At 35.9% G+C, this 23,892-nt stretch overlaps 1 long non-coding RNA gene across 1 annotated transcript; it reads right to left on the reverse strand.

Moving 5' to 3' along the window:
- Window positions 1–19,829: 19,829 nt before the first annotated feature.
- On the reverse strand, window positions 19,830–22,144 carry LOC131420656 (uncharacterized). Its single transcript, XR_009223609.1, has 3 exons — window positions 22,101–22,144; window positions 20,228–20,486; window positions 19,830–20,008 (listed from the first exon to the last, which is right to left on the reverse strand). It is a non-coding gene; the product is annotated as an uncharacterized LOC131420656 (long non-coding RNA).
- Between the last annotated feature and the right edge of the window lie 1,748 nt (window positions 22,145–23,892).

The following is a 23,892-nucleotide window of genomic DNA, read 5'->3' on the forward strand; positions in this document are numbered from 1 at the left end:
AGAGCTCCTGTAAACGCTCTGAAGTGAGATGATGCTTGGGCAGGTGTACGAATTAGGAGGTCAGTGTGGTAGGCATAGAGTGGATGAGGAGACTGTGAAAAGGATGAGTTAAAGAGTGACCACATAGGACATCTTTAGCCATTATAGGGTCTTTTCTCTAACCGGATGAAGTGAGAGTCACTGTTGGTTTTGGGAAGAGGATTCACATGATCTCTCTTATATCTTTAAAAGATCCCTCTAGCTGCTACAGGGGCTAGGAGAGAATCAGGAAGTTAGGTTGGGAAGATATCTCCAGAAGGAGAGAGAGGATAGCATGGAACAGTGTGGTCGTGGTGCAGCAGTGAGAAATGAGAGTTTGGGTATATTTTGAAGAGAGCATTCATGGAATTTTCTGATAAATTAGATGCAGCATGTAAGAGAAAGAGCCTGAGAAGCTGGAAGAACAAAATTGCCATTTACTGAGATATAAAACATTGTGGAAAAAACAGGTCCTTTTTTGAGAAAGATATTAGAAGTTCCGTTTTTGGATACATTCATTTTGTGATGCCTTTTCAAGTGCAGAGAAAGATGAAATTAGTGGTTGAATATATGAGCCTGGTGGTCAGAGAAACGGCAGGGGTTGGTGATATAAATGTATAATTTCTTAGGTCAGAATATAGATGTTATTTCACACAAGACAGTGTCTTATTTTTTTATCTTTAATAAAAGTACCATGAAATTTATTCTAAAATCCATATTACTTCTATAGTTGATACTAGCACTTCTAGTAAACCTAAGTTAACTTGTTGATATACTAAATATCCAGATTACTTTTTTGAGTTATTGAAGTGTTCAGATTAAATTCCATCTTCATATAAAAGTAGAGATATTAATGGGGGAGGATGGGGAACAATAAAGAAAGTAGTCGCAATAAGATAGACGACAATTATACCTGAAGTTATCAATCCCTTTTGCTTAAAGTAGTTAGGATTCATTTTCTCAGCACAAAAATTCTTAATTAAGAGAAAGAAAGTATTGTGAGTTCCTGTTAAATTAAACAAAAGCTTTTCTAACTCACAATTATATTCATAGCTATAATTCTGGTTAAATTTATAACTCCATTTTTTTCCAGTAAACATGTTCACTTGCTTCTAAAAATGCATGAAAGGTCATTATAATTGTTCATCTTTCTGGATGGGATTCCAACCATAGCTGTAGACAGAAATGGGAAGGAGAGGAAATGGAAATAACTGGAAGGTTTGATATAGGAAAAAAATGAAAATGACATAATAATTGTTTCTTTATATGTAAATAATTAGTAAAGTATTTAAAATATTATTTAATGATTTAATTTATCCATTTTGCCAATAAATCTTTTATCCATTATCCCAATAAATCTAGAGAAATTGTGGTCATGGTAAATAAATAAATAGTGTTGACTTTCTTCCCAAGGAGTGAACAAATGTTGCCAATGGCATTGTTATCTTAAATAAACTATTTGTAACTATCACACTGAATTGCAAAATACAAATTTTAACATTAAAAGAAAAAAATGATACTACTAAGACTTCAATTTTGTTCTCTCACAAAACAAAATAAAAAATTAAAGTTCTAGAAATTAAATTCTGTACACTTTATGTATGTGTGTGCATACTTATCAGGAATTTCCTAAAGATCTCATGTTCAGAAAAAATAATTCAAAATGTATGTATTAATTTGTCAGAAAAAAAATTTGATAAAATTCAAAAATGTAGTAAACATATTAAAATCCTGAAATATGTTAATAATATTTCTAATAATATTTGAAATATCTGCATTAAAAATGTTAAACTTGTTCTATTCCTAAAGAATAGAATACAAATATTTATGAAAAATATTTCTGCTATCTAAGATTGTTAAAGAAAAGCAGCATGTTACCTGTGAGATAAATTAAGTTTATAAGAATGTCTAAAATGGTAGGGATTTAAGAAAGAATATTTATTTACTTTAGTATGAATGCAAAAATATCTCGTAGAATCTACTTGTTCAAAAAGAAACTCATTTTGTTACTATTATTTCAGATTGTAATTGTATATTTAATTGAGTAATAGTTAACTTCTATCTCTTCCACTAAATAATAAGCTAGTCAATGAATGACCAGAGCATGAAAGGAATCTCTTGCTCTCCTAAGAATATATTCTCAAGGCATAGAGTCTGTTGAATAGGTAAATTCCGCCACAGAATTTGCAGTGTGAATTCCATTATATGTTGATCAAGACATTTTATAAGAGTTCTCTCAAAACAGCTTATTGCTACTATGGATGATTTTTAACTTGATTTCCCCAATTTTGAGGGGAATAATATATTTTTTATTTTAAATGAAAGCTGAAGGGACAATATACTTAATTACATCCAAATTACCTTTACCTAAGTCTTTTTAACATGAACCTTTTATTTTGGAAGCTGCTGAAAGAAAAGTACACTGGTACGTTAAAATACACTTTCAGGTTATAAGTATTATACATGAAACTAGTTTCATTGAGAGCAAGACTCAAGCAGACATGAGGAACAGGCTATCTGGAGGAGTGAAATGTGGGGGCGGAGTTGACTGAGAGAAAAGCAGGAAGAAAAATCTTCCAATTTAATGTCTCATTTGAGCCCTGTAATAAAAATAATTTAGCAAAGACACATCATGTTGATTGGATTATTACTGAACATGTTTTTAATAATAGAAGAGCATTCACTCTTCTAAAGGTACAAAAGTTTTTCATCACCAGGAATCTTTAAGCCAAAAAAATCTTAAAGATTAACTTAAAAAATAACATTATTTTAAAGACAATTTTTATGACTATAAGGTAATTACTTAAAATATAAAAATTCTCTTCTTGTGGCTTTATTTTTGGCTTGTAGTAATTGGCTTGAATACTTAATACCTGATTAATTATGCACATATTTTGTTTGATCATGTTCTAAAGTGTGATTTCATTCCTTGGTTGTTAATTCTATATAGGATCATGTTTAATTAAAACCTAACCTTAATTAAAACCTTAAAATACAAGTTCAAACATTATCTTACTTCTCAACAATAAACACATATAATCTAAGTTGATCACATGTAGTAATAAAGTCTTACATGTTCAAGAAGACTTAATAATGTATATTTCAATCAAACAGTAATTTTGAAGTCCACACATATAATTATTTGCTTTGGTTCCATCTCCCTTCACTTATTACTTCCTTATCCCTGACATGGCAGCTTTTCTTTGAGCATACCAATTACACCTGCAGCAGCTGGCATGACCATTGGTAGATCACCACAAAAGGTCATTGGCACTTTATAAACAGTGTTTGGCTGCTCTTTGTGTGTGTGTGTGCCACAAACATTGATGCATTGTGCTGTTTGCCTGCCCACTTGCCTGAATTCAAATAGCCTTGTACAGAACTCAAAGCACAGGCTCTATAAATGCAAATCACCTAGAATATGCAAATTACAAGTTTGTTTAAAAATGTGGGTGTTTGGGTAAGGATGCTAAATCATCTTTCCATCCAAAGCTATTTTGCTTAATTACAAACTTGAAATGTACATAGAAAACAATCCTACTCCCAAATCACTCAGATCCAGCATGCAATTCTTTAGCATCCTCTTAATTAAATTTGGCTTCTGAACATTAATTATGAGCTCTATGGAGGTAGACTGAGAAAATTTAAAATACATGCTGACCATTTAATGTGAAAGTTGTTTTTGCAGAAAAGAAATCCCAACTCCCAAGTAATTGTTGCAAGAAAAATCATACAAATTTGCTATTATATAATACACAGACTTAAAGTGAAAAATGAGCTGACATGATTATATAAGAAGCAACTAGCCTCTAGCTAAATTTATCATAAAAAAATCACTCTTAAGCATCCTCTAAATGTCATATACTTCTAACTTAAGAAAATGCTTTTATTAATTGCTATATACTTATGTACTTTGAGCATACTAATGCATCATGTTAAGAAAATTAAGTAGATAACATTAATATCACTGTCAAATATGACCTAGTTTAAATTTAGAGTCTCCATCAAATATATCACCAACATTTCACTTCATTTGAAGAAATAAAATATAATGAGGTATGTTTGCCAACAGAGCCACTACCAGTCCCTAAGGTGTTTTTACACAAATTATCAAGAGAGATCCGTCCTCAAAATATTTTATTTCCATATGTCAGACATTCGTCAGAATACACTAATTGTGTAAAAATGAGATATTTTATCGCTTTCGGTTAGAAAATGGTCACTATATTTGCAAATTGGCTTTGTGTATGATGTGGATGATGCCTCACAAGGTGACTCAATCCTGTTAGACAATTTTGGTTTGTTTCCATTAGAAATATGTTCTAGAACACTCCATTCAAGGTATATGGATGGATGGACTGTCTTAATAGGTCACCTACCAGTTATGGAAATTGTAATATTGATTTCCATTTGTGGGCAAAAATTAAAACACCAAGAGAAATGTCAGTGTGCAATCTAAAGGTAATCTGTAAGAAATTTAAACATCTCCATCACAATGATCTTTTGTTTGAGATATTGGGAAACATATATGACTATTATACTTTGAAATATCTTAGTACACCTGCAAAAGAACACACAAAATAATAAAAAAAAAAGTCTTGAAGTAAATAGATAAAAATAATGAATAATCATCAATAAAGGCTACAAGTGATTATCCATTTGTGCACATATTAATACATGAATTCATTTATTTGAAAATATTCGGTGAGCTTTCTGTGCACTATTTACTGTAAGATTAATTGAAGGCATTGACACTACAATCGAGCCCAAGTCTGGTAAGAAGACGGCAAAATAAACAACTCTAATACAATGTAGTAAGTTCCGTGAAGGAAATAAGCACAGATCAACTTGAATTTGATATATTTTCCCCATCTCATTTCCCCATAGGATGACATAAGTTTAAGTTGTAAACAGCAATGAGAATTTTGGATATGTTAATTGATGTTAAATCATGATATGCTTTAGGAATTTTTTGAAGTGAAGATTCTTAACATACACCTTATCCAAAATAAAATTACACACAGAATCAGGATTTATATGTTTAAAAAATGAAACCATACACATTAAGAAGAAAATAAGTGTAAATTGTTTTCTCATCTCATGGTGAGGTAGGTGTCTCTAAATTTACAAAGCTGTAAGCAGTATACATGAATCAAAAAATTATAAAAGGAATTCCATAAATCAGATCGTGAATTTACCTACAAAAGCAATAGAAAAGACGCCAAACGTGTGAAAATATTTCAAAACTTACTGAAACCAAATAAATGCAAATTAAGTTGAGATGCTTTCTGTAATTCAAAAGATTTTAAATTTTATTTTTCTTTTTAATGGTAACCTTACGTGGGCATGAGTTTTCAGAAAGGAGCTCTATTTTATACTAGTGGAGGAATGACAAATTAGTGCAAAATTCCTAGAAGGAAACTTGGCAAAACATAACCAAAGACAAATAGGAATGGGGAGAGCAATGCTTGAGAGAAGAGAGAAAAAATCACAGACAATTCTTCCCTCATTTGTGCTTTCAGAACAGGTCTGTTAGGCACATCATCAAGAGTAACCACTCCAAAGTGGGCCTTTCCATAAATTGCAGCCATTTTCATCTTCTTAAAGGAGTTTTTCATTCAAATAAGAGTTTAACTGCAATATTTGGACATAACTTCTTAGATTCCAAAATATTTAGTCCCACATACTCATACAGGGGTGCATTAGCTTTTACAGCACCATTTGTTATTTTTATAACAATTCTTTCTGTTATTTATACTTTAAAAAGTCTTATTTGCAGGGCCAGTTCTGTGGCGTAGTGGTTAAGTTTGGCATGCTTTGCTTTGAGGGCATGGATTCATGCGTTGGGATCCCAGGCATGGACCTACACCAGTCGTCAGCCATTCTGTGGTGCCAAGCCACATATAAAGTGGAGGAAAACTGGCACAGATGTTAGCTCAGGGCTAATCTTCCTCAACCAAAAAAAAAAAAGTCTTATTTGCATACACTGGTGTATTGAGGTAAATGTGCAAACTATAATGTTTTGAATAGGATGAGTCCTCTAAAATCCTTCTTTTTGCACCTTATTTTCTAGTTGTCATAGTTTTGGTGAATTTCTCAGGGAACATGTAGAATCTAACAAGAGTCAGATAAACTTACTGCTTTTATTTATCAAATTAAAAATAAGCCATAAGACTATGAAAAGAGATGTGCCTAGGAATTCATCTTTTGTGAATGTATTCTGAAAAGCAACCCAAATATACAAGAAGCTATGCTGTTTGTCTTTATTTTTTTTTTCCTGACAAAATGGCTGCTGTATTTCTGCTAAAGTGACACTGACACGGGTAAGGCCAAGAGCTGAGGGACAAGACACATCAGATGGAAAGACGTAGACATGCAAAATGGCAACTTAACATACAGAGATATATTTAATAACAGCCCCTTGAGTCAGTGCATGGACGGAAAAGCAGACTTTGTCCTTCAGAAGAGAGATTTAAAAAAAAAAACAAAAGACAAAAATTCTAGGTGAAGGGCTACAGATGGGGACTGGGATTGGCAAGGGGTCTCATGGCCAGAGGTCATCTGAGGGCAACAAGCGGCAGGTGTGTGAAGGCAGAGTGATAAGATGTCTTTTGTTATGTTAACAAAGTGATCTTTGGACCACACCTAAGGATGGGGCTGGTTGCCAGCGGAGCCAACCATATGATTAGAGGGTTGGAACTTTCCATCATACTCCCCCACACAAATCTCCGGAGAGGCGACGGGGCCTGGAGATGAAGTTCAATCACCAATAGTCAATGATTTAATCAATGTCAATGTAATGAAGCCTCTATAACAACCCAAAAGGATGGGTTTGAAGAGCTTCCAGGTTGGGGAACCAGAACGTTTCCATGTGCCACTGTGCCAGGTCCCAAGTTCCACAGGAACAGAAGCTCCTTTGTTTGGGACCTCATCATATGTATCTCTTCATCTGGTTGTTGATTCATAATCTTTATTATCCTTTGTAATAAACTGTTAATCTAGTGAGTAAACAGGTTTCCTAAGTTCTGTGAGCTGTTCTAGTAAATTAATTGAACCCAAGAAGGGGGTCATGGGAATCTCTGATTTATAGCTAGTTGGTCAGAAGTACAGGTAACAACCTGGACTTGCGATTGTCATTCTGAGCTGGAGGGGGTTGTTGGAGCCTCCAATTTGTAGCCAGTTAGTCAGAAGCATAGCTGATAACCTGGGTTTCGGATTGGTCTTCGAAAGTGGAGGGCAGTCTTGTAAGACTGAGCCCTCAACCTCTGGAATCTGACTCTTTCTCTGGGTAGATAATAACAGAATTGAGTGAAATTCTCAGACACCCTTCTGGTGTCCAAAAATTGCATGCTGTTGTGTGGGAAACCCCCTGCCACACTCATGTTGGAATTGGGTTCAGGAACCCAAAATAGCTATTATCAGAAAAACAAAAGATAAAGTGTTGGCAAGGATGTGGAAAAACTGGAACCCTTGTACACTCTTGGTGGGTGTGCAAAATAGTTTAGCTATGGAAAACAGTATGGAGGTTCCTTAAAAATTTAAAGGTAGAACTACCATATGATCTAGCAATCCCATTTCTGGATTTATCCAAGAGTTGAATCAGGATCTTGATTATAAACTGTCGGGGGAAGAGGGAGAATCTCCCTCTGCCCTTTTCCTTAAGGTTCTTATGGCTGGCCAAATAATCAACAAGACAGGTTAGCAGGAGAAAATAATACCAAGTTTAATAACATGTATACATGGGAGAAACTCAGAAATGAGCAACTCGTCCCTCTGTCTAAGCTGCTTGCTTAAGTATTGCAGCTAAAGGCGAGGAGCGTGTTGGGGGTGGGTAGTGGCCTGGGACTTCAGAGGGCAGGAGGACAATTCTTTTCGGGGTCATCTGTAGATAATGTGGTCAGGGAGAGACAGAGTTTTTGATAAAAGGGGCTTGGTGCCCCTCCCATTGTAACATCTATTTTACATTATCTTTATAGCCATCATGATAGAAGATCTGTTCCAGGAAGGAGCCACCATGTCAAATCCTTTAGGCAGTTAGTGGGGGAGGTCAAATGTCCTTCAGAGAAAACAATCAAGGTAAAGAGATATATTTCAGGGTGGCCAAATTTTGATCTCCCACAATATTAACATTCCCATGTTCATTGAGGTGCTATTCACAGTAGCCAAGAGATGGAAGCAACTGAAATGTTCACTGAAGGATGAATGTGTAAAGAAAATGCACTATATAAATACAAGGGAATATTATTCAGCCTTAAAAAAAAAAGAAAATCCTGCAATCTGTGACAACAGGGATGAGACTTGAGGACATAATGCTAAGTGAAATAAGTCAGTCACAGAAAGAAAAATACTACATGGTTCCATTTATATGAAATATTTGAAATAGTCAAACTCTTAGAAGCAGAGAGCAGGGTGGTTGCCAGGAGCAGGAGAGAGGAGGAAATGGGGAGGTGTTGATCAATAGGATTAAAGCTTCAGTAATACAAGATGAATAAGTTCTAGAGAACTACAGCACAACACTGTGCCTAGTTAAGAATATTGTACTGTACACTTAAAAATCAGTTAAGTGTGTAGATATCAGGTTTTTTAATCAGTATTTTTACCACAATAAAATTTTAAAAAAGAAATTAGGGTTCACTGTAGAGCCAAATTATGATGACCTATTTTTCTAGCACAGACCCATTTCATCCATTCTTCTAAATGTTTAGCCTAAAATTTGTCCTTAATATCCTCTTCTAATTATATAATTTCCTCTTGTACCTATTGCTTTTTCTTGCAGTTAATATTTTTATTTGCTTCTTCATCAATTGTTCTTGAGAGATGTCAGTTTTTCTATTTATTTTTTTAAAAAATTACCAACTTTTTTTGCTTTAAGTATTTCATGTACTTGCATTTTTTAATTTTATCATTAACTAGATCTTCTTTTATTTTTGTTTATTTATTATAGATTTCTAACATGCTTTTAATTCCGCAACATTTTCTACATTTTGGTATATAGTGTGTAGTCTTCTGGTTAGCATTCTTTTCTTAAAAGTTGCTGAATTTAGTTTTGATTTCTTCATTAACTTGAATTATTCAGAAAGGTTTTTACAAATTTCCATTTTGATTGATTTGTTTTTGCTTATCCTTTCTTCTCTTTTCATTTTCTTTTTTTTTTCCCCACGTTGGCTTCTTTATTTATTTCCATCCTTTCTTATTTTACAACGTTAACCTTTTGATAACAAATAACACAGACAGTAAATATTAAATTAGAAATAAAAATAGAAAATCCATGCCAGAGAAAACAAAACAAAATGCAAAAAAAACTTATAATTCTAAAGTTCAACAAAATTGTTATGATTGAGTTTCAAATTATTCTTAAGTTTCCTGGCAGCCATGACAAAAAGGAAACGACTATCAATTATACCTTGAATATTCTTTCTATCAGATAGCAAATAAACCTGAGGGCACAAAGTAACAAAAATGAAACGTTCCTTGATACTATAATCTAAAATAAAATCTTCATGTAGATCTTATATAGTTGACTCTAATTTTTATAAAAATATTCGTAGTAATATATGTCTAGCAATTGTGGTGGAAAAGATCATGTAAATTTTTCTTAATATTTAAGCTATTTATATATGCGGTGGTTATATATTCTACCCTTGAATATTTCCACTTCTCATTCTTCTGGACACAGCTGACTACTGCAGTTCTTTGCTCACTGTGGTTGTTCAGCCACGAGAATGATTTAGTTAATGGTTGTTAAGTGTAAGTGCCATGTGTTACTTAATTGCCTGTGTGGATCCGCCACAGCACTCTTTTCCTTCTCTCATGGTACCATGATAATATTCAAGATGGTAGCCATCCCTTAGTTTGTGTAGCAGAGTGAGACTAATTCAGAGCAGGACCACTGGAGACTCATAATGGACATAAAGCATGAACAAGAAATTAAACCTATGTAGTTTAAAGTCTCTGAGATTAGGGAGCTGTTTGTTACTCAGCATAACCTAGCTTCACATAGTGGATGTCAAAACTGAAAGTGTTTTATATTGCACTAAAATCTTTTTTCAAGTTATACTTTGTATGGTATCTTTCTATTCAAAGATATATTTGAGTATCATAAATTACATAAACATAAAAATTTTCTCCAAATATCACTTCACCTTTGTCTGCTGGATAGCAGACAGTTCTAGTTTGCTTTCTTAAATAGAGGCTAAAATTATAGAATTGTTACAAAATAAGGGGAGATTCAAATGTTTTGAAACACAGAATGAGTCTGTCAGAGTTGTAGCTCCCTTATAAAATAAGTTAATTTTAACAAATCTTCTTAAAAGAATGTACAATTTCTCCACTTGTACACAGAAACTACTGTAAGAAAAGCTAGAACTTTTCTTAAAAAGCAACTTTCTTAGAAAGTCAGGAACGTTGCCCTCGCATCTTTCATCTGTATGCTTTTTCAATTCCCTTTTTTATTTCCTTCTCTTCTCGTGCTTTCCCCTGGCTTTGCAAAACCCAATTGCAGTGCCGATATGGGGGGTCAGCCTCCCTCAGATGTTCCCTGATACTTAACGCCTTTTCAAATACTTTTTTCTTTTCTTTTTCCATCCTATAAATTATAGATCTGAACTCTTTCTCATATTTGACAACTCAAATGCTTAAGTATAAATTAATAACTGCATAGATATTGGACGTCTTGTCCATGGTTGTATGTCTCCTTGAATATAGGAGCGATCCTTAATAACCCACAGGAATTGTGTGCATAGAAGGTATTTTTGAAAGGTATTGCTCTCAGTACACCTCAAATCACACTACTTACATCAAAGCTCGCTCTATCTGTTAGAAATGGTGACTACATTCAAAAAACCAATTTAAAGAAAATTGGCTCAATTTCTTTACCAGAAGGGCATTTGCTTGTTACATTAGTGCATGTTATCATTAATAGTAGGAGTAATAGTAGCATTCTGTTATCTTAATACAATGTCAGAATCCCCCCAAATCCTAAGTACTTGGATTTTCATAAAGGTTATACAAAGAAAAATCCTAAAATTACAAAATGTACATTTTTCAACTATAAAACCTATTACAAACTAACAATAGTTTCTAGAAGATCAGTTAGTAGACATATAACTAAAATTTCAGTTTAAGCTGAAAAAACACCTACAGACACATGCAGTACATATGAACACAATATTTAAATGATCGACTTTGTTATACTATAGCCAAAACAATATTGTCATTAAGTTGGGAACATTTATTAGATCATCCAGTTTGTGATGATCACAGTCTAAGTGTCATGTAGTCAAATATTGACACATTAAATATGTTTCAGAACCAAAAGTTTTGCTAACATATGTGCTGCCCATTTACATTTGTGCTTCTCCAACTCCTACATTTATGCTCAAATTCAAAATAAGAAAACAAAGGAAATAGTTAAAGACACAGGAGACAAAAGAATTACAGATGAATTATAAAGACGTAGAATTCAAAGAGAAGAATTACGGAGGTTTGAGTAGTCGGAGAACTGAGGGAAGAAATGACAGCTTAAATCTGAAGTGGTACTAGAGAATTGAAAATCTGAAGTTACCTGAGAAATGGACATGTTGGAATGGGGCAAATTCAAAATGGAGGGAAATCTGGAATAATCATTAATGGAAAAAAATTACCCCAGACAATCCTGCTAGCCATTTTTCCCCAACATACTCTTCATAAGCAGATACTATTTTAGAGATTGAAAGGATCTAAGAGTTATTAGTTAAAACCTTTAATTCTACCGACTGAATTGCTTTGGGCCACCAAGCCTGTTAAAGGTAGAGCTAAGGACAGAACTCAAGTGTCTTAATAGCACACCAATCTGCTTTTAGTTCTGCCTCAGATAAACATGAACAAAACAAAGTAAAAATATGATATAAATGATAGGATTTATTGGCGATCAAACATCTGTTCAACGCATTTTTCAGTAAGAAACATATTTCAAATTGTCATCCACTTCTATTTTTAAATTTCACACTAGTGTTTTATCATGAAAATTGCATACCTAACATACCTAAATTTGGATTAATCATTCAATGAAACTATTCTTTTATAACCCACTCATCTTTCTAGAAAATTTATCATCATCTTACACATTCTTTTGCTGCAGATGTATTTTGAGCTAGCATTTCCAATCTAATACTATTTTGTTCATATTTATGAGTGAATTGGGATTGCTAAAGTACATATCTAATTAGATTCAATAACCTAATTTTTAGGGATATAAAATATTTTATATTAAGCATATGAATTGGTATCAATAACACATACTTCTACCCTTAATTAGTAATATCTCTTTTAAATTTTGGTTGAAATGCAGTGACTTCTGATTTGCTCACTGTTTTTAGAAATAAATTATTATACAGACATAATAGTTTTCAAATAATTGGAACTAACCCGTTATAATCATTCATGCCTGTTTCTATTTTATCTATTTTTAATGGAGTTTTTTTACAATCTCTTTCACATGACACTATCTCCTAAAATAGTAAACATATCTTGAATGTTTCCTGAGGAATGCAGCTCATAACCATTTACATTATAGATCTTTAGAGATGAAAGAGATTTAGTCTAGTTCAGCCCCCTCATTTTGTAAAAGAATGAACTGAAACTCCCTAAGAGAATCACCAAGGCACTGGAAGACCTAGGGCTGGAACCCAGGTCCAGACCTAGGGCTGGAACCCAGGAACCTGCTTCATTTGCCTGATTCCTTTCTGCACTCTAACTGGCGTGTCCTACAGTTGTGGACGTGAAGGGACCTTTTGTCCATCTACACACACAATGGTGTTGAGTTCTTTATTACATTTCAGCCCTTATGGTTGTATTTTACTGTGGTATCATTTCCTATGTTTGATTGCTTTTGAAACATGGTAGCCTAGAAGCCTCCTTTTAATGCCCATAATAGGTTACAAATGACAAACTAGATAAGCAAGCATTTTACAATTGAGTATAACCTAAGTGTAACAAAATAGGGCTTGAATGAATAAGAGTCCTCCCTACAATAAAATATGTTTTCTATTTTATTCTATACATGCCTATTTCCTTTGGGGCATGTATATTAGCAGGTTAAAATTTTAGATTATGTTTCATTTCTCAATTCTGACATGGTCAATTTAGTGACTTGTGATGAAGTGAAGTTTTGTCATGATGGTTTAAGTCAAATGCTAAAATAGATTTTCTGTGATTCCTAATGCCGTTCCTAAATTCACATTCAAATTTGTTCTGGAAATTATTAGTAGCTTAAAAAACAGATATCCATATGTTCAAAATGTAATCATCTAGAAGCTGTGTTAAAGTAAAAGAAAAAGTAGAGTTGAAATATATATATACACACTCACACATATACAACGTATGTGTGAGTGTGTATATATGTACACACATTATATAGTGTATATATTTTATGATCTTTATATAATCCATACCATTCAAACCGGTACCATTTTCAAAGACTTTGGAAGTAATTGGCTCCTCTTTACAGTTTAAGAAGGGAAGAACACATATTTTCACCTCTTCTGTGAGTCACAGATGACTGATACTTCCCAGTGACTCTGTTCTTCATGGTTTGCTGGAGGCTGGCTTTCTAGAGGACCCTGATAATGGAGGGACCAGTAAGTTTTCCTCTTTGGAAAGCAAATGTCGTTGGGTTGCTTTGTTTCAGGGTTATTTGAAAGTTGAATACCTTCCTGAGGAATTGTTTCTACAGTGATTGCCAATTTTCTGCTTGAGAGGTTTATGATCGAATAGTCTCTGGTAGGAAATTTTAGTTGGGATTCTTTCTACTGCTGATGTTCTATGACATTTGCTGGCACGTGCTAAAATTTCTTTTTCTACCATAGTTAACGTATAAATTTTAGGACCCACTAAAACGAATTATGCAAAGCATATGGCTTAGAAACTGATAGATTTAATTTCAAGGGGGAATAAATTCATACAGGATTTTTAAATGGAAGGTGGGAAGCCTAGGATAAAATGTTTAGAAAACAGAAACAATAAGCTTCAAGATGTAAAGATTTTGCTAAAGGATAAATAATATCTCCTGGAATCTGGCAAATACGTAGGGAAAGGTCTAACATAAGTTGATATAACAACCACAATTAAACAATTCAATAAACAAAATAATTTGGATAAAAAATATTTTCTTTTGGTTTCTACTTTTCAAGTATCATCTAAAAGAAAACTGTCTTAAACTGTTCTCATTATCTGTCCCTAGACATCACCTTAATGGCTGTAACCACCATGGCCTTCAGTATTGTCAGGGAGTAAATATTAAGTGAAACAAATGAGTGACATTCTCGATGAAGACATTTTTTTTCAAAAACTGCAATCACTAATTCTCTTATGTCTGATCTCCCAATTGTTCTAGGATGCAGTAAATTAAATATAGAATTAGTTCTATTGCAAAATATCAGGGGCATTTTAACTTTTGGTTCAATATGCTCCATGCCGGAAATACCTGCTCCTCCTCTTTTTTTAGATATGACTCTTTTTTTTTTTTGCTGGAAAAGTTTCACCCTGAGCTACCATCTGTTGTCAATCTTCGTTTCTTTTTTCTTTTCCCTCCCCAAAGTCCCAGTACATATTTGTATATTCTAGTTGTAAGTCGTTCTAGTTCTTCTATGTTAGCCGCTCCCACAGCACGACTACTGACAGAAGAGTGGTGTGGTTCTGCGCCCAGCAACCAAACCCGGGCCACTGAAGAGGAGCACACTGAACTTTAACTGCTAGGCCATCAGGTTCTGCTCTGCTCCTACTTTATTTGATTGTCCAAAGAGAATATATGCTGACTATATCTACAAACATAAATGTAACTCCATTGTAGAGAGTCCATTTCAGTCTAATCAATCTAAAATCAAAAATTGCTAAAAATATTAGTGAAACTGTAAATATTACAATTTATGGATCATTCCCAAAAAATAAGACACACATTAAAAAGATGACCACAAAAATGATATTGAATTTCAAGACAACTTGAAATATTAAAAAAATCCCTTTCAATTATTTATACTACACAAAAAACATTATTACAATTTTGTATTTTGTATTTTTTTAGTACCAGGTGGCTTATTATGCTGTGTTGTGTGCCCAGATAGTAATTTTGTTGAGCCCATGAGACATGAGAGAAACCTCAAATTAATGAGTCAAGATTTTAGAAAGCCATGAATTCCATTTCTAAATCTAGGCTCAACCTCTGACTCTCTCCACTTATTCCCAACCTTGTATTAAATTTCAGAAATGTGCCCACCACATGGTAGTAAAATATTGACATTTGAGCTCATTAACTTTTCCATTATAGCCAAAAACACCCAGTAGAAACTGAAAGCATTGTTACAGTCTTTTCCAGTTTTCTCAAACCAGTAAATTAATTTCACAAAACACAATTTACTAGGTTACATATAACTTCTAGGTAAAGAGTAAAGGGTGTATATGCAGGAACATGAAATTTTCGGAGAAAAAGAGGTCATTTAATGAAGGACTGCAGCATACAAAAAATAGAAAATGCCTAGTATGGAAAAGTTTAAAAAATTCCTCTAAATTACCTTACATCCATGGAAAGCATATTTTAAAGCAAACACCAACATGGAGCAAAAATAGTGAATTTTAAATAGTAAGAACTACAGACATTAATATACAATGTGAATATTGAGAAACCAGACTATGCCTCCTGAGAAAGAAGTCTTGATGGGATTCAAATTCTGGTTTCATTCACTTATTCATTTGAAGTCATTAATAAAGGACTTGTATTGTCTCAAGAATTGTGCTGCACAAATGATAAATCATTCTTACTTTTAAGTGGTATTAATATAATTGAGTATTGGCAAGGGTAGGAAAAGAGAGAAAATATTACAATACAGGGTAATAATTTCTATGGTAGGACTACAGCAGATGATATCAGAATATATATAAAGTTCCCCAAATCTGAACTTTGGAGACAGGACAATCTTAGAAGAAACTTCATGCAGGAGACTATGATTGAGATCTGGGAGAGAAATGGAAGTCGTCCAAGTGGAGAGTAAGCACATCCATCCACTGGAAAGGAGACTTGTCTAGTGTATTTTGTGGGACTTGGAATGGTCCCCAGGCCTGGCGCTGTGGCAAAGAAGTTAGTGCTGAGTCAAGGCTGAGGGGAAACTAGCCGCTAATTAGAGAGGAGTCTGAGAAACTTGTTAAGTGGTTTATCCCTTTTATTACAGGTAATGAGAAAGAGCTAAAGGATTTTAAACAGGGAGTGGCATATCACATTTTTTTAGGCTTTAGCAGTAATGTAATAATAGGTTGGAGGGAATAGGACTAGAGATACAGGACTGATTAGTAGACTTTTTATAATCTCCGTGAGAGTTGAGAGTGATGGTCCCTAGAGTTGTGGAGGAGATAAAAAGAACTGTAAATTAAGGAGGTATAAAAAGATTGAGTCAATAGGATTTACTAACCGATTACATGAGTAAAAAGGAGAACTGAACGATGGTTTCTTATTTTATGATGTTGAAAGCTGGATGGAAGCCTGGACCATTCGCTGATATGAGGAGTGCAAAACTAAAACAGATTTAAAGTAGAGAAGGAGGTGATTAATAGATAAAAAGTTTGGTTTCATATATATTGAACTTAAAGTACTTTGGATTATCTGGTTGGACATATCTAGTGGAGAGCTAGATACAGGATTTTGGAAAATTAGATTTAAGATTACTCTCTTGAGATTCATCACCACATAAATGAGTGTTGAAATTTTGGCATATTTCTGGTGAGATTAAATGAGAAGAGAATTGAAAGTGGAACTGTGTGGAACGTTAATATGATTAGCATGTTCAGAGAAAGAGGGGAAGGAGACAGAAGATTATTGAAAAATGGGAGAAGAAAATCAAAGTATCGTTATATAATCAAAGAAGTGAAAGTTTTAAGACGGGCATCTTCAAACAGTTTCAAACCACTATAATAAGGTCAGGTGAGTTAGAGCCTTGAAATTTTCCATTCGATTTAGAAAAATGACCACAGCAAGAATAGTTTTAAAGGCATTATGAACAAGAAAAACAGATTACACTGGGTTAGCAAGTAAATGAGAGGTAAAAAACAGAATCAATTCAGTGGCTAATTATTGAATTCCTGCTATGCATAATGCCCTACACAAAATGTTTGAGGTAAAATAATGAAGACAACAGACCTGGTCTCTATCCTACAGATTTTCTAATAGGGAGATACACCTCAGTTGCAATGCACTCTGATAAATCTTGCGATTGAAGAGAATTGCAAGGTGGTTTACTTTTTAAATGAAGGTTGGCCTTTAAGGGAAGGGAAAAGTTAAGGTAGAAGCTAGAGGGGAAATTGGGTCATAATTAAAACTTTCCTCATTTTAAAATGAAAACTGTAACTGTCTTCAGTAAGAGCATTTTAGAAATTATATACATCTATATAATATTTATAATATAAAACCTGCAGTTATGCTATACATGTAGGGAAATGAAAGCAACACTAGAAATTAATATCCTGTCAGTTGATGGTAAAAGACAAGATAAGAGCTCAGAACCTAATTTTGAAGGTGTGTGGTATAAGGCTTGTGAGATAGAGATCAGGTAGGGAGAAGAAGAACCTTTAACTAGTACTAATTTATTAATATTAAGTGTAAACAACACACAAACCTAGCTCTTTATCACAAGTGGAATTGTCAACAGGAAAACTCCTTAAGGGCAACAGCCATAATTCTAATTTTACATTTACACTTAATCCTATTTATAGCATCTAAGATAGTTAGTAGCTCAATGAACTATCTATGCATGTCATTAATTGCAAGTGAAGCCAAGCATCAGACCAAAATCCAAATGATTAGCCATCTTTCAGAAATAATCTGAACCAAGAAATTATTTATAAATAATGTTTTAATAGTATTAGAATACTTTTAAACATTATCAATGACAAGTAAGAGATAGCTAGTTCAACAAAGGATCTTAGAATTGAATGTGACTTTAGAGATCATCTGGTCCAGAAAAATTCAAAACTAATTAATGCCAGGTTGTCTCAATCTGAGTCAGCCTCTAGGCCCGCTACACTTTAGTCTGGAGGATGGGGCTTGCTTTGATACAATTCAGTTCCCATGATGACTAGTTAGCTTGGCTTCATTCCCATGGCCTTAGGACTGTTCTACAGAGAGTCAATGAAAATTTAGCACAAATTCTTCACTACTAGCATGAGTCCTACTTAATGAGAATCTGTGGTGTTGACTTCATTTCCACATAGAATTAAGATAAAAACTACGAATTTCTGACTCCAACTCCAGGGATTTAAGGGACAACTATTGAAAAATTAAAGAATCTAGTATGGGAAAATGACTTTCAGAATGAGTGGAGATATTATTTCACAGCCTAAGGAAATAGTTCTCCATTCCATCATACTGGCATGATAATCTAAAAGAATTCATCCATAAATGAGTGGTTAATTCTGTGCAATGCTGATAGTGTTTGAGTTTCTGAAAATAGAAAGATAAGTGAGTGTTATAAAGGAAAAAAATGTTTCCTTAAATTTATTGCATTTTCATTAGGAAATGAATGAAAGGAGAAGAAAATATACACAACCCAAAAAATGAAAAAATCATTAGAAGGACAATCATGTCAACTACCCACAAAAAAAAATCCATTAAAATTAGAGATCATCAAATATGTCAGTTCTTGGGAAACTAAACTTTTTTAATTTCCTTTGAGACATGATAATTTTACAGTTGAAAGCATCTGCATACACAAAATTTGTCAAAGGCTTAGGGTATTTTATTTCTGCAAAGTTTATTTTTTACTTAACAAAATTATTATAATGTTGTAGATCTCTATAAAACCAAAAATTTAAAGAAAGAAAACAAATATGGGAAAAATATAAAACCTTGGCAGAAAGAATATAAAACAACCATAAAAATGTAAGGTTAGAAACAAAGAAAATGTCAACATTTTTGTTCACATTAAAGAATATCTTCTGATAACCACTGGATTCATCTTCACATTATAATATAGTTTTTCTCATAAGAAGAATCCAATTACAGAAAGCAGTAGAAAAAAATTCCGTTTGTACCACTGCTGTGAAGATTTTACCAATGAAAAAATATATACAGGGGCAAAATTTTCTAAGAAATATCTGCAGCAGGAAATCTGACTCCCAGAAAAGTGGAAAAGCAAAAAGGACTGAGAACTCCTCTCTGATCCTAAGAGGAAAACTTCAATACTATTTACAGGCCCTCAAATGGACCTGGAGAGACTATTAGAAACCATTTATTCCATCTTGCTTGTTAATTGTATCTCTGATGGAAAGAGAGTTGGCAGGACGAAAAAATCAACTACTTCCTGCCAATTTGATGTCCTAAGGTGTGTATTGTACATGTGTGCATTTGTTTGTACCCATACACAGACACAAAATGCACACACAGGGCAGTCCAGGCCAATGAACTTTTCAGTAAGTGAAGGCTTCGTAGCTCCATTTTCTTGTGCGTTCTCTTATCCTGGATCATCAGTTTTGACATTCAAACCAAATTTTGGGCTGATTACACATCACTTTCATCAAAACTGCTCTTTTTTATAGCTTAAAACCTCAATATAAACTAGGCAACCCTCTAAACTTGGCCTTTGACATCTCCAGAGGAGACATGGACATAAAATTCCAAAGAGAACACTGGAGAAGAACCAGTCTGAGACGCTGACTCCTTATCTCCTTTCATCAGACCCTCTCTTGTACTTCGAGACCAGTATTTCTCAAATTTTAGGTACAGTAGGATCACTTGGAGGGTTGTTAAGACACAGAAAGCTGAGTGTCCTCGCCACCAAGTCCTGACCCAGTAGGTCTGTGGTGGAACTCAAAAAATTGCATTTCTGACAAGTTCCCAGGAGGTGCTGATGCTGCTGGGCCGCATTTTGGAAGCTGCTGTGCTATGCCTTCCAATGACGTGGCTTGAGGCGGGATGGGGAGAACAGCAGAGGAGACAAGGCCAATCGAGAAAGACTCAGCCTAAAGCTTCTTCCTGGATCAGAAGAATGGAAAGGAAAAGAGGAGTCAAGTCAAGCAACGAGAACAGCAAGCAAACATTCCCTTTCCGACAAAGCACACTTTATGGAAATAATATATTTATCCTCTTGTGATTAGCCCAAAGAAGTGAGATGGATGTTCCACCCAAAATTTAATTTGCATATTGAACTGATGACACCACATACACCCGGAGGTATAAATGTTTATTACTCACACAAGGAGGCTTTCTAGGCAGAGCAGGGCGGGCTTCCAAACTGATCCAAAAATGGCTTGAGAAAAAGATCAAGGAAGAGTGAATGGCTTGGGGTTTTATGGTGGTAAGGAAGTGGGCTGGGATGAAGGTTCTCACATGTGCAAATCCGTGTTGTATGGTTCAAACTTCCCACAGGTGTAGAAAGAGGAAACACTCAGGCTTTCTTATCAGCTTGCTCAGATGTGGTACAGAAGGGAAGGGGGAGTGATGGGCTTGAAATCTGTCAAGAGTTAAACATAAAAAATGGAGCCGTATTCTTTACTACAATTCACTCCTGAAGATTTACTGATAACTGAAATGTACCACGTTTCATTTAATTGAATTTGAATTTGTTTACATAAGCCAATATGGCACTCTATGAGACCTGTAGTCTAAGGTCAGTAAATTACTTTTTCAAGAATCCAACATCGTGTATTTTAACAAGTGAAATGAGTGCCTTGGTCACTATCAAGAATGTGTGGACCTTCCTAAAGAAGATAAAGGGTGTTTTGGCGAGGCTTTACATTGTGGCCTTAGTATGTGCAGAGACTTTTGTGACTTTGATTTATATTTTTAGTATTTATGAGGCAAGAGTTTTCCAGCATTCTTTACCCCAAAGAGAGTGACCTTAGATAAGGTAATATTGTTGCCATTGACCAAACCAGGTGGCTAGACTACTGGCGATAGTGATAAGAATAGGTAAGAATATGCAGATGGGGCTGATTGTTGGCCAGGACATCCAGCGTTAAAATTACTGCCTGAATTTGGCCAAGTGTGCTAACTATTGGGAAATGTTCTTTATTAGGGATGGCCTGGTTAAAGGATAAAAAGCAGAAGCTCTCCAAAGAGCTCTATCACATGGGATGGGATCCTGCCATCCATCAAGTGTATGAACTCCCAAAGCTGTTTACTCAGTTGATCCAAGGGCTGCCCAAGTAGCCAAGAATTCTAGATGAGAGGTGACCTCCTCTGGCACTGTGGCATCTGGCAAAGAACTAAGAACAAGGGAGGTCACCCCCTCCTGCAACTGGGATATGCCAGGGGCCCTGTAGGTGTACCCTGTAGGTACAATTGCTGTTATGACAAGGAGGCCTTGGTGGCCATAGTATGTTTGTGGGATGCTGCTTCCATGACCAAGGCACAATGGGCAGTGGTACAGAGAATCACAGGCTCAGGACCTGTGGGAGTCTCCATATCCAGGAAAGCCCAGTATATGACCAGCAATTGCTGCTCTAATGGCATATAACATGGGACCAAGGAGGGAAGTTTCTTGCATCAGGAGACTATGAACAACTTGTGATAATCATGGGTGGTCCAGAGACTCCAGGAGGCATGAGAGAAAGTAGCTAAAAGCTTTACAGTGAAGGAGTCAGGCATTGGGGTGGTGAGAGGGTTGGGAGAGTGCAGAGGTGGAGGGACTGGTACTGTTCTATAGAAGCTTAGATTCTAAAATAGTTTGTTGAGGGTGTTCACATTCAAGTTGGGCCAATTTGTAAGTAACAATATAAAGAGACTTAAGTGAAATTTGTAAGTGAGGAATAGATTGTCTCCAGAGGGGCTAAAAGATGTTGAGGTTGTTTTAATGTTGTGGATGCTGATGGGGTACATAGCTGTTTCTTGACGATATCAGGAATAGAGCAACCCTCAGTTTACCAAATAATTTTCAGGAATTCAACTGAGAGGATGGGGCTATGCACTGTGTGTGAGGAAATGAGCCATTTCCTTTTTGTGCACCTCTTTGTGAGTACTTTTACGTCCTGAATAAAGTGTCAAATGTATCTCCTCAAGGAGGATGTTCTCAATGTAATATCATAACTGTACTCATGGAGAGAGGTGAATGTGGTTCAAATCTTACCTGCAAAGACTGCATGTGATTGAATTGTTGAGGGACAGAACTGTTGCACTATCCCATTGGTGGCCAAGTAAATGTATATTGTGTTTTTTTTAAGGTGAAAGCAAATTGTGGCTGAGAACTTGTTAAAATAAACATTTAACAAACTTATTATCCAAATCTATAATGACAAAATATTTACCAATTACCAATTGTATGGAATCAGTAATTTCAATAATAGTAGGTGTGGGGACCTTAATGGGTGGGACCACGGCATTGAGGTTGCAGTAATCCATCGTGAGGTGCCATTCATTCTTTCCAAGTATAAGAACAGGCCAAATTGGGCTGTTCAATGGAGCAGTGAGGGTAATCACCCTTTGCTAAATAGGTTAACTATTTTAATTAGTGGGAAGGGGCAGGGGTATTGGATCTGTTTTGTCAAGCCAGTGGTAAATGCCAATGACTTTTATTTATTACCTGTTGAGTCAGAGTGTCCATGCCTGCTCTGGGGTATTTTAGAGTATGACTGTGGGGAAGGAAGGCAAAGCAATAGTTTAAACTAGAAGGACAGGAGGGAGAAGTCAAGATGGCGGCGTAGGCAGACTCTGAACTCACCTCTTCCCGCAGACACAGCCAATTTACAACTACTCGTGGAAAAATTACCCCAGACAGAACTGAAAACTGGATAAGAGGAACTTCTGCAGCAACGGACAATCCTAATTGAGGTGGAAGAGGCAGAGACTCCCTTCTGGAGAGGAAAAACGCCGCCTTCACAAGCCGCCAGCGTCACGGCCGCTGGGAGCAGCTCACAGGTGCGCAGCCTCCCTGGAGGCGCGGGGCCCTGAGCCGGGGAGCGCCCCCGCTGTGGGCATTTTGTGGACCCAGCACAATCGAGATGAGTGGCATAATATCTGACTTTGCCTGCTACTAAAGCATTGGGGAGCACCCCCAGAAAAGCTGGTTCACAAAGACATTAAAACCGGCTATTAAAGGGCCCACGCGCAAACTCACCCGTTTCAGAAAGCAACCTAAAATCACCAGAAAGAAAAGTGCACAGTGCTTTGGTGAAAAGAGACTCACCTGATAGGCCCTGTGTGCATCTCCGTGAGAGGTGAGACCTCTCCAGGGAATGGGACATTTGTGGCGGCCATTGTTGTGGCCTGGTGTGGGTGTGCTTGTGCTGACACAGATGCCATTGGAGTTCTTCCTGGGGCCTGCTAGCCCAGGTCTGCCCCACCCACTAGAGCACCGATTTAATCCAGTTCAGCCAGGGCAGGCAGCCCACCCTGGGGACTGGCCCCACCCAACAACAAGCCCTCAGGCAACTTGTGGGCCTGCATAGATTGGTGACTGGATTCTCTGCAGCCTGGCAACTGAGCTGACTTCAGTGGGGTAGGGCATGCACAAGGAGCAGGTGGAGAATGTGGGGCGGTGATGGAGTGTCTGGGGCTCCCGCCGTGGAGAGACTGGGTCCGCTTTGGGAGGTCGGGGCTCACACACAGGGCAGGACTGTGTTGACTGTGTGTGTGGACCTGTGGGCAGCAGGGCTTGTCAGCTGCAGAAGATTTGTGTTTCTCAAAGACCCACATAGGGGGTTTGCCCCACCTTCCAAAGCCTCAAACAATTGGGTGCTCCCGTGCCTGAGCCCAGCCCCACCCAGCTGCAATCCTCAGAAAGCTGACAAGAGATCTAAAGGCTGGAGGCTTATAACAATTGTAAAGCCCTGAGCCTAACAACCTGCCACGCTGGGGGCCTACTCACTTAAAAGAAATACTGCAACACAAATGTGGTATTAGAACTTGCAGCCAACTATGCT

The sequence above is a fragment of the Diceros bicornis genome, chromosome 23 (genome assembly GCF_020826845.1).
Source record: "Diceros bicornis minor isolate mBicDic1 chromosome 23, mDicBic1.mat.cur, whole genome shotgun sequence".
Classification (NCBI taxonomy): Eukaryota; Metazoa; Chordata; class Mammalia; order Perissodactyla; family Rhinocerotidae; genus Diceros; species Diceros bicornis.